This window comes from Cricetulus griseus, chromosome 8 (assembly GCF_003668045.3).
Source record: "Cricetulus griseus strain 17A/GY chromosome 8, alternate assembly CriGri-PICRH-1.0, whole genome shotgun sequence".
NCBI classification, from domain to species: Eukaryota; Metazoa; Chordata; class Mammalia; order Rodentia; family Cricetidae; genus Cricetulus; species Cricetulus griseus.
Genome location: NC_048601.1, coordinates 93,732,386 through 93,744,589, shown reverse-complemented (window position 1 = coordinate 93,744,589; position 12,204 = coordinate 93,732,386).

Below are 12,204 nucleotides of genomic sequence, written 5' to 3'. Positions count from 1 at the left end.
ACCAAGACAACCTGTAGGCTGTCGAGTCAGATGGGAAAGGAGTAGACTGGCATGCTGAGGTCAGAGGGGAGACTGGGAAGTGTGGCAGACAGCTGCAGTCTCAGCCGACTCCCCAGGAGAAACAAATTCTTCAGTCAAGGTCCACATCCACGCTATGAGACAGAGAGAAGCAAAGCAAGAAGCAGGAGTAGGTGTTAAACGCTGTCCTGGGCTCCAGACACTTCCCACATCACAGGTCCTTATCACTGTGGCATTCACTCACTTGGGCTTGTGGACACGACCCTTTTCCAGTGTGTGAGTGTACACAGTGCCTGAGTACCTCAGCCCCATGCCAGAGTTGGGAAAGAAATGCCAAAGCCCACAGGAGTTTCTCCTATGGGTTGGAGGGTCCCCAGTGGGGCCATACAAACCCTGACACTGACGTGGGTATCTCTGTGCATGACGCTCAGAGGGCTGGAAGCCAGCTTTTCGTTTGACTATTTCTGGCACAGGCCTTTGTTTAGAGAGCCCTGGCTAGGAGGTCTTCCATCAACTAAAGTCCCTCCCTGGAAGGGACACAGTGCCCCTGGTTCACTGCTCAAAGGCACAGGTTTCCAGGATTCTAGGGACCGACCTAAGAATCTGTGCAGCTGAGACAGTCACTAGCATTCATTACTGACTTGGTCAGAAACACGAATCACCTCACGCCATTTGGAAAGTGTCTCGCTTTTCCCTATTTTGTGTTTCCCACAGACACAAGGCTGTGTTAAAATGCTGGTAGCCTTTAAACCACATGAGTGCAAGTGATTTCTCCTTCCCTCACCCAGCACGATGTGGCTGTCCTTATGGCTTGGGCTATGTTATTTGTGTACTGAACAACAGATGGTACCATCTTTTAAAGGCGAGAATGAACTCCAACTCAGGCCACTTCAGATTTTTTTTTAAAGTTCTACAACTTCTTGTGATTCTAGGAAGTATATCATTAATTCACCCTGAGTGAAACTGCACAGTGTCCTTACTTGCCCTACTCTTGTCCTTGGTTGAACTTGCCACATGTGTGGAAGAACATGTCCTCTTCACTCCTTGTTCATAGGACAAGAAGTCAAGGGACTACTGGGTGAGCCCCTGCCAGCACCTGTTTTCTTTCTCTGTGACCCTGGCTGCAGCACCTACTCTAATGCTCTGTGTTTTCTAGCATCTCAGGCTTCTGTCAAGGTGAAAACTCTAAGGACTGTTGTACCCATCTATAAGTCTCCTGTGTTCCAAGTCTGGAGATGGGATCACTTAAACTTACTTCTGTGTATGGAATTAAACCAACACGCTTCCCAAACATTACTGTCACTCCCATATCTAAACCAGCAAAGCAGCAAAGACACTATCATTTCACTAAATAGCCATGAAGAATTTCAATAGCTCTGAGTTGTTTCCTTGATAGTTTTTCCAAAGCTTAGATTAAAAACCTGGGCCTGGGGAGATAGCCCAGTGGGTAAACGTCTTGCCTTGCAAGCACACAGATGTGGGTTTGACTCTGGGTCCCCACATAAAAAGCTGGTTGTGGTGGCACATCACCTGTAATCCCAGCCCTGGAGGGGTGGATACAGGGAGCTTACTGGTCAGCCAGCCTTGTCTCCTTGCTGAGTTCCAGGTTCAGGATAGACACTGTCACAGAAAATAAGGTAGACTGCTCCTGAGGAATGATTCCCAAAGTTATCCTCTGTGTTACACACACACACACACACACACACACCCTACACACAAAAAAACATGCACACACATGTACACATGTATACACACATGCACAGGGCAAGACACACATACATACACAGACAAGAAAATTCTGCTTCTTTCCAAGGCAGCTTTTCATCTCTTGCTTCTTGCATTGGTGTCTCACCCTCCGTGGTGGCAAGAGCTGGTTGGAAGTGTTCTCTTACCATGAGGACTCTCCCCAGGAAGGTGAGGGGGCACTCCGCTGGAGATTGTGAAAAGAACCCTCAGCATCCTAAAGTTGCTATGGCTCTGAAAGCATGAGTTAGGGGTAATTGGCATAAATCTCACTAAGAAAGGGGTGCAAAGTCTCCCTACAAAGTCCAACAGTCTCCAACAGTGATCCACTGCCACCTCAGGACACTTGGCCTAGCAAGAGGCTGCTCCATGGGGTGCCAATTAGGCTCACACCTGTGGCCACATGACTGGCTCCAGCAGAGAGCCCAAGAGCAGCAGCAGGCTTGGGCCCTGTATGAGCTGTGTTTCCCTCCCAGACCCAAATGGTCGAATTTGCATAAGTCAAATGTAAACATGACTTCACCTTAATCCTTTCCCAAATGCCATTATACGCATTATCTTGGGAGTCCCACAAATCCCATGGGTGGATCATAGCTATTATTCCCACTTTACAGATGAGGAAATTGAGGCTCAGCAAAGTTAAGAAACTTTCCCAAAGGCAAAGAGCAAGCTAATGACAGAGGTGAGAATAAGAGTCAAAACTCTCAAGCTTGCAGGTGTGTATTATATTCAGCCAGCAATGAATCCCTGATAGCAGTGACACTTTTTCCTGTTATCAACAGGGTGGCAAGAAGGAGGCTGATGAGATGTTTATGGGCTCAGAGGCTTAAAACCAATCCATCTTTTTAATGGCCCAATTATCAAATAAACATGAAGGAAGAAAGGCTCGAGTGCTTTGATCTCATATACTTTTGGTCACATTAAAATGCGGTGCAGTCGAGTGAACCACATTTGGGGTTGGAAACTCCCTCAAAGATTTCAGGCCACTGTCTTAAAAGTCCATTTAGGGAAACTGAACAGCCCAGGAACATCTAAGTCCAGGACAGCAAAATTGCTAAAAGTAGTAACAGCTTACAGAACTCAGTAAACTTCTCCCCAAAGAAATATGAAACTAGGAGCTGGAGGGAAGCTCAGAAAGTAAAGGACTTGCTATGTAAGCATCAGGACCTGAGCTCAAATCTCCAGCACCCACGTGAAGCCCAGTGTGGTAGCATAAGCATATATGGAATCCTAGGGCCCAGATGGTAAGATGGGTGCAGAAACATGGGACCTGGAAGGCTGGCTAGCCTGCTGAACAACAAAGAGATGCTGTCTCAAACAAGGTGAGAGGTGAAGGCTGACATGTGAGGTTGTCCTCTGACCTCCACACATACGCAGTGGCACACATGTGCTGACACTCATGCATAAACATACATACATACATACATACATACTTATATACACAGATATTTTAAAGACAAAGAAAAGAAAAATCTGTGAAAATAGGTAGCCTAAGGTTTTCAAAACCATAGTGTAGGGGGAAATGCTGACCACGCCCACTTGAGAGCTGGCACAGGTGATGCTGTCCGCGCCCTATGGGGGCTGGTACAGGTGATGCTGACCACACACACTTGAGCGTGGTCAGAGTGATGTAGCAAGGCTTTAAATAGGAGGGATGCACGCATGTGCCTCTCTTTTCCCTCTCCCGCCTGGCTGTACAGGATTGGCTCCATGGTGTGAGTACTTCCTAATAAACCATCTGTTTTGCAAACTAGTTCTGACGCCGTTGTGATCCGAATTAATTGTGTTCCACTTTACCACAGTGCCATCTTCATGGTACAGAGTTCACCTGTGACTCTTGGGGGTTTCTATGTCGCTCGTACTGCATCAATGTGGAATGTATACTGTTCTCACTGCCACAAGAGTGTGTTGTTGGCAATACCATGATGGCGGGGCTCACACTAGAAAGGCTATGAAGCCAATCCTGGAGGAAGCCATCCCCTTGGGAGAGGGGAGCACAAAGTACTTGAAGCTGGGGCGAGAAGGGGGAATTTCAGGACACAAGGATGGGATTTGTCATCCCTTTTCCACCCATACACTGGCCCTCAGGCAGACGTGTCCACTCAGGTGAAGGAGTACAGCAACGGGCCTTGTGGGTGACATCTGGTGCTTTGGCCTATTATGTGTGCATGGAATGTGTTCCTTCCCCAGACAACAGAAGGAGAACACACTCAGTAACCCTAGCTGATATCCACAGCCCCCGTGGACTCACCTAGGGAAAAGCACATGCTCTAGGTTTCATGACACTAAATCCTAGCTGGGAAAGGCCTTGCTAACACACAGGAAGCCAAAAAGTATCACAGCCAACTAGACATGATCACATCAAGCGCTTTCCCTTCTCACCCAATCTTCAATATATCTGAAGTCCCTTGTCTATGCCAGTACCTAAGCCATCAAAATTCATCCCTGGTTGAAGTTTCCAGGACAGGACTTCAAGGCCATCGTGGGTTAAGGCCATCAGCCACAGTGTGGTTTGTTTACAAGTTAACTACTGTCCACCTTGCTTTTAACAGGTATGGACTGCCAAGTCACAGAGCTGTGACACAGTTGGCAGTGAGGGCTTCGAGACTGGAGCCAGGAAAGTTGTAGAGAGTTAAAGAAGAGGCCAAGGATCAACAGCAAAGAGAGTGGGAGCCGCTGCTCGGAATCTGGTGTCCACAGGTGAGTTGGAGATAAAGGCGGTGAGGCTGCAGAACAAAGCTGAGCACCAGGGCAGGTGAATTTCATGGGGAGGGGCCAATGCTTCAGAGCAGAAACAGTCTTCTCCTCTCAAATCTTTTCCCGACATTTGAAGCTATGAATTAGTGCCTGTTTTACAGAAAAAGTATAACCTTCCTTTAAGTAGGCTCCTGTGCATGTCAGCCAGGTTTTCACTGAAGCCACAATGAAACTCCAGAGCTACGGTCCATGAACTGAAGGAGCTGTCATTTCATGTGTGGAGCTTGAGAGCAGTCCAGTGGAGTGTGGGCCAGTGGAGCTCCCCTGGGTCTGTGTGAGAAACATACATGTAAGTGTGCCTGGGAAACAGTGACCTCAGCCAGACCTCTGAAGCACGGTGAGAGCCAGGAGACTAGAGAGGAGGAAGACACAGTTAGGGTGAGGACACTGGGAGCCCAGATCTCTGCCCAGAGTCAAGGGGGAAGGACAGGCCCTTTGGGAGAGCAGTCAATCACAGAACAGGCTGTAGCATCAACAGGAGAAAAGTGAAATCTCAAACAAGGCCACATCAACTCAGGGTCCCCACATGGAGAGCGAAGGAAGCAAACGGGCCACATATTCAGCACTGAGTTCATGGGACCATATCATGGGCCATGCTAAGAGGAGACAGGACTGCTGGCCACCGTCTGGTTTTAGTTTGATGAGCTTAGAGGAAAGTCCTTGTGTGAAGGAGGTCTCTGCTGCAGAGATTTTAATCTGAGGGCCCAGAACTTTCAAGATTTCTTAATTACTGGGAAAGAGATTGTGGCTGAAGTCATTAGGATTGAAATTACAATATTAAGAAACAGAAGAATCAGAAAGCTATTAATATAATGATCTGTCTGTCTTACCATCCCAGGTACCTGTCCACAACTAGGGTGACTTAACCCCTTCCTCCATACCACACCCTTCCCCAGACTGAAACATTGCTCTCTAGAGTTCCTACAGAAAAATATCCAAATGCTAAATCTTCCAGCCTTCAGCATTGAAATGGCTTTGCCCTGTGACCTTGAGAGTCTTCCTACTTTCTTTCTGGACATTGCATCCATCCCCCTACCCTGTGATTAAATCCCTGAACTGTCCCCACATGCCTTCTCCACAGCAAAGCATCTATTCAGTGAGGCTCAACCACTCACCTCCTCATCCTGAAGCTAGGCCCAAAAGGAAGGCATGCATTTACCTAGCTCTTTCCTGACAAGGCCTAACCTGGATCCTGACACAGTACCTTGGGTACTTAGAACATCACTGACATTTCCATGCTTGTCATCCTACCCTTCACTGCAACACAAATCCAACATGGTGACCAGAGGAGAATCTCCAAAATACTGATCTGAAGAAAATCTGAGCTGAGCCTTTGAGAATGAGATAATGTTTGAAAATTTGAAGATTAAGAATTTTTCTGGCTTTTCAGACCCCATTCCTCATCCTGAGCTGCCTTGTCCAGCCTTAATACGAGGGGAGGTGCTTAGTCTTACTGCAACTTGATATGCCATGCTTTGTTGATATCCATGGGAGGCCTGGTTTTTCTGAATAGAAACAGAGGGGTGAAATGGGGAGGGGCAGAAGGGGAGATAGAGGAGAGGGGCTGGAAGGAGAGAAGGTAAGGGAACTTCAGTTGGGTTGTAACAAACTTAAGTAAATAATTTTCAATAGGAAACATTAACCCATCTAATGCCATAGAATCAGAACAACTCTAGGTATGCCCAAAGACAGCTCCTTTCTCCACCACATTCTATGAAAAGGAAGTCAAGGTAGCTGCAGACTCACCCCAAGAGCCTCTTACCCAATGAAGAGCCTACTTGTGAGATTGGTGGCCCACATCCAGAAATTCTTAATCTTCAGTGTCTGTGGAAGTTCCACATTAGCTTTCAAAGATTTCTGCACTCAACAGGAACACAGTTTAGACAATGCTTCATTTTCATTTCACTTACAAGCAGCAACCACGTTTTCCACACTTTGTAAGTGAAATGCTCAGGCGTGTGTGCACAACCCATGAGTACTTGGGTCTGGCTTTGCAAGTCACACTGAAATAGTGGCAGTGCTTGTGTTCTGTGGAAAGAACATCAAACTGTCAGAACTATTTTCTTTCTAAGTCCCATGAAAACAGGCCCTGGAACACATTTACTGGAAGCAGTAGCCAGCTTCATGAGTTGCCGTTGATATGACTGTCAGGCTACCATGAAAAGGAAAACATGGTGAGGTAGAAGGCCTGAGACTCAAGAAAGGTGGGGGCTATTTCCACCCCACAATGACCTCCTAGACAAGCCTAAGGGATGAGTCCGGCCTTCTCCACTCTACATTTCCTGATACTGTCCTTGCAAACTATGCTATTGTTTGGTATTTTTGAGTTTGTTTTCTCTGCCCCAAAATAATTCCTGAAGGGTCTCTCTCTCTCTCTCTCTCTCTCTCTCTCTCTCTCTCTCTCTCTCTCTCTTTCTCTCTCTCTCTCTCTCTCTCTCTCTCATTTGTATGGTGGTACTAAATATTGAGCCCAGGACCTTTTGCACATCAGGCAGGTGCTACAACACTGAGCAATAGTCCCAGATTTTAACAGCCTACATTTTCCTTATTTACTTATTATTTTATGCATATGAGTGTTTTACCTGATTGTAAGTATGAGCTCCATGTGGGTCTAGTGCCTCTGGAGGCCAGAAGAAGGCATCAGATACCCTAGAGCTGGAGTTTCAGACAGTTACGAGCTACTATGTAGGTGTTGGGAGCTGAACCTGGGTCCTCTGCAATATCTCTGAGCTGCCTCTCCACTCCCCCAGAAGCCTAGTATTATTGAGATAACTCAAAGATAGGAAGGACCAGTTCTTGTTTTGGGCAGTGGGGCCAGGACAGGAGCACTGTCCAAGCAAGGGAGTGACTGGAATTCCAGTGGCTGTCTGGCAGGTGTCAGTGCAGTTATAACAAGATAATTCAGACGCTGAAGCATTGAAGTTCAAAGCCAATGACAGGAAGAAAATTGTGATACAAAGTTCAAAGTCAACTAGCAGCAAGAAGAAACTAACACTGATTCTCGAAGCTGCTAATTTGGCTCCTTAAAAGGCTTTGCCTGCATCTCTGGCTAGGTGGAGCTGGTCTGTGGGTGGAGTCCTAGCTTTGAAGTTCCTGGAGACAACTGTGGGGAGAGTGATCTTTGTGCAGGTGGAGCCAGCGAGGGGCGAGGCCATCAAAGGCAAACTTGGCTGGTTGGCCCTTTGCTAAGGGTGGGGCCTGCTCAGATTTCAGCTGCCCTAAACCATTGTGCACAGCACTGTTTGCTTAGGTTTAACTCCAGGTAGAATTCTGGTTTTGTTTCTCACTTAGAGGAAAAAAAAAGTAGCTTTGTAAAGGGAGGATACTAAATAAAACTTCGAGAACTCTACTCACCCTCGGAAGATGACTTCTGCCTTGCAATCTGATCCCTGCTAGGTTATTGTTCAGGTGTAGAATTCCCAGGAGACCAGAAAGCTCTGGAAGAGATTGTTGCAGAAGCCTATCTTGCCTTTAAATCATTTAAGGCAGTTCTGCCTGCCCAGCTCAAGCTCAAGAGACCCAAAGTCTGGACCAGCCCAATCTTCACAGTATGTTATCAACCAGACAGGGTTAGGATTAGGATGCATGAGGCTTATGAAAGTATCTTTTAAAAACCCTGATTGGTGGTATGCACTCACTCATATATGGATTTTAGACATAGAGCAACAGATTTCCAGCCTACAATCCACACGGCCAGAAATGCTAGGAAACAAGGAGGACCCTACGAGAGACTACATGGTCCCTGGAGAAGGGGAAAGGGACAAGATCTCCTGAGATAGTTGGGAGCATGGTGGGAGGGGAGAGGGAGTTAGGAGAAAGAGAAGGAGAGATGAGGAGGGGAGAGGAGGACATGAGGGAGCAGAAAGATTGAGTCAGGGGGAAAATAAAGGAGAGCCAAAAAGGAGATACCACATGATAGAGAGAGTCATTATAGGTTTAAAGAGAAATCTGGCACTAGGAAAATGTCCAGAGATCTACAAGGATGACCCCAACTAACAATCTAAGCAATAGAGGAGAGGCTACCTTAAATGCCCTTTCCCTATATGAGATTGATGACTACCTTATATGTCATCCTAGAGCCTTCATCCAGTAGCTGATGGAAGCAGAAGCAGACACTACAGCTAAACACTGAGCTGAACTCCTGGAATCCAATTGCAAAGAGGGAGGAGTGATGAGCAAAGGGGTCAAGACCAGGCTGGAGAAACCCACAGAAACAGCTGACCTGAACAAGGGGGAGCTCATGGACCCCAGACTGATAGCTGGGAAACCAGCATAAGACAGACCCAGATCCCCTGATCGTGGGTGTCAGTGAGGAGGCCTGGACAGTCTATGGGGCCTCTAGCAGTGGATCAGTATTTATCCCTAGTATACTAATGGGCTTTGGGAGCCCATTCCATATAGAGGGACCCTCTCTCAGCCTAGACACACAGGGGAGGCCCTAGGCCCAACTCCAAATGATATGGCAGACTTTGAAGATCTCCCATGGAAGACCTCACCTCACCCTCCCTGGGGAGCAGAAAGGGGATGGGATAGGAGGTTAGTGTGGGGCAGGGGAGGAAAGGAGGGAGAGGGAACTAGAATTGACATGTAAAACAAGCTTGTTTCTAATTTAAGTTAAATAATCTGAGAAAAACATATTTTCTTTAAAAACTTTATATTTTACATTATCAAACTATTATCTATTTTGAGTTAAGCTTGCATAATATATGTTTTATTCCAAAGTTCTTTTTTGTCTTCTGTTTTTTAAATCTTAAGCCAGTGAGTATGCAGTTTTACCTTTTATTGAAATGGCTGTTCTTCCCCTATTAATATATTTTTGTGCCTTTGTCAAAACTGTGTTGAATTCTTTTGTGCATCTGTTTCTGTTTTTCTGTCCTACGCCTTTGTTTGCTGTGTCTGTAACAACCACTAACATCAGCCTCCCCTTTTTGATTATTGAAGTTGTACAATAACTCAATACCAGGGGAAAAATTCATTCTACTTTATAACTTGTTTTTTTTGTTTTCAAATTTGTTTTAGCTATTGTATGTCCTTCCTTTCCATGTAAGTTTTATAATAAAATTGTCTGCATGTGCAGAAAAAGAAAACAAAATAAAACCCTGATCTGCCTTTAAGGAGCTTACACTGCAGTGTGCCCACACCGCTCTGCTATCGAGTCAAATGAGAAAAGCTAACAACTCTGAACTAAAACTTAGAGAATAAATGCCATAGAATGGGACCAGTCCTGTGTCAGGTTGGCACACATCAGGGTCTCTTGCAGCACTAGGGCGCCCAGACAGAGCTGGTCTGGCTAATACTGCCTATGGCATAAAGCAAGAACTCCAGTCTTGTCTAGAAGGTGCCACATGGATGTGTTCAAGCACCACGAGCACACAGAATGGGGTCTAGTTTACTGAATTTAGAGCAACTGCCACATCTAAAATGGATTACAATTCAGTACAATTTGCCTACTTCTGTAATTATTCCTGGTGGAAAACAGGCTGTTAGGACAAGGTGGTATCTTATCAAAGGCAGGGTGTGGTCAGTAGACCATCAGTCAGAAGATGCCTTTGGGGCTGTCTGAATGGACACCATATGGAGAACAAACTCTGAGGTGAAGATTATATATGGGTCATGTGCAGGAAGCCTTAGCATCAAAGCCAGGAGAGAGACAAGAAGTAAGCAGGTCTCCGACTCCATGAGCTCAGAAACCAGGCCAGCTCCGTAAGTCTCCCTAGTGCCCACAACACTAAGGCTCTATACACCTGCCCCATCAGTTTGTACACACCATTTCTACAAGGAAGAGACAAGCTCTAGGCATGTATGGTTGTTACAAAGAAAATGGCCCCCACAGACTCAGAGAGAGTGGCACCATGAGGAGGTGTGGCCTTGTTGAAGCAGATTTGATGTTGTTAGCTGAAATGTGTCACTGGGGGTGGGCTTTGAGGTCTCAGAAGTTCAAGGCAAACCTAGTGTGCCTTCATCTCTCCCTGCTGCCTGCAGAGCCAGACACAGAACTCTCAGCTATCTTTCCAGCTTCATGCCTGCTTACATGTCACTGTGCTTCCTGCCATGACGATAATGGACTAAACCTCTGGACTGTAAGCCAGACCCAATAAAATGTTTTCCTTTATAAGAGGTGTCATGGTCATAGTGTCTCTTCACAGTAATAAAACCCTAATGAAGACAGAAGTTGGTACCAGGGTCTGGGATATTGTTGTGATAGGCCCGGTCATGTTTTTGTTTGGAGGAATGTGGACTTTTGGGACTTTGGATTAGAAAAGCAATTGGAAGCTTGAAGAGGGGTGTAACGGACCATCCCTGTAGGAATATAGAAGACAATGGTGCTGAGGGTGAACTGTGGCGCCTGATTCAAGAAGCTTCAGAGGAAAAGATTATTACTATGTGGGCTAGAGACTGTTCTTAAATTTTGGTGACGAATGTGGCTTCTTTCTGCCCTTGCCCAAAAATATCTCCAGAGGTAAAAATTGAAGAGTTATGAATTAACAGCTTTGGCAGAGGAAATGTCCTGAGAGCCTAGTATTACTTGGTTGTTAGTGGTCACACTTATGCAGATTTGTAATGAAAAAGAGCAAGCTGATCGAGGAAAAATACAAAAGATCCTACTCAGCTAAGCTTTCAACTTGTGAAAAAAAATAGTTTAGAGCCAGGTATGGTGGTACATGGCTTTAATCCTAGCACTCCAGAGGCAGAGGCAGGCAGATCTCTCAATTTGAGACCAGCCTGGTCTACACATCAAGTTTCAGGACAGCCAAGCTTTAGGCAGTGAAGAAAACCATCAAAGACAGAAATCTGGTGAAGAAGCTATTGAGCAAGGTGGGTCATGTTCCAGCACCAACAAGCAGCAGAATTTGGCTGCTTCAGCCACATGGTTCTGGCTTTAGAGTCAAGCATAGAAGAAAGGGGTTGTGAAATCTTCCTCCAAGACTAACAAAAACCACTGAGTCCAGTGGCATGTGTCAGGGGTATCCCTGCCTATGAAGCCTGGATTGCCTTGGAGACCCCAAATGTTGGAGATGCCAGAGTCACTGTGAGATACCTGATGAGGAGAGCTGCTAACAGAAAGTGAAACCAGTCCAAGACAAATAAGTGTATTGCTGTCAACAAAGCTGAAAGGAGCAGGAGATCTGAAGGGTGTCTTGACATCAGACATGGAGAGGCAGAGTTTAAAGTTTGCCCAGCTGGTTTGGGGTCTTGCTTTGGTCAATGTTTCCTCACTATGCTCCATTTCCTCCCTTTCGGAACAGTAATGTATATTCTTTGCCATTGTATGTTAGAAGCATGTTGTATGCTTTTATATTTTGATTTTATAGGGATTACAGTTAAGAGATTGTCATAAGTCTCAGAAGAGACTTTGGACTTTTGGAGTTGAGACTGTTATAGGCTACAAAGACTTCTAAAGTTGCATTGAATGCATTTCTGCATTATGATATGACTACAAGCCTATAGGGGGACCAAGGAGTAGAATATGGTGGTTTGAAAGAGAATGGCCCCCATCAGGTCATAACAAGTAGCACCATTAGGATGTGTGGCCTTGTTGGGAAGGTGTGACCTTTTTGAAGGAAGTATGTCACTGGGGGTGAGCTTTGAGATCTTAGAAGTTCAAGCCAGGCCTAGTGTGCCTTCATCTCTTCCTGTCGCTTGCAGATGCAGATACAGAATCCTTCGTTGCTCCTCCAGCACCCT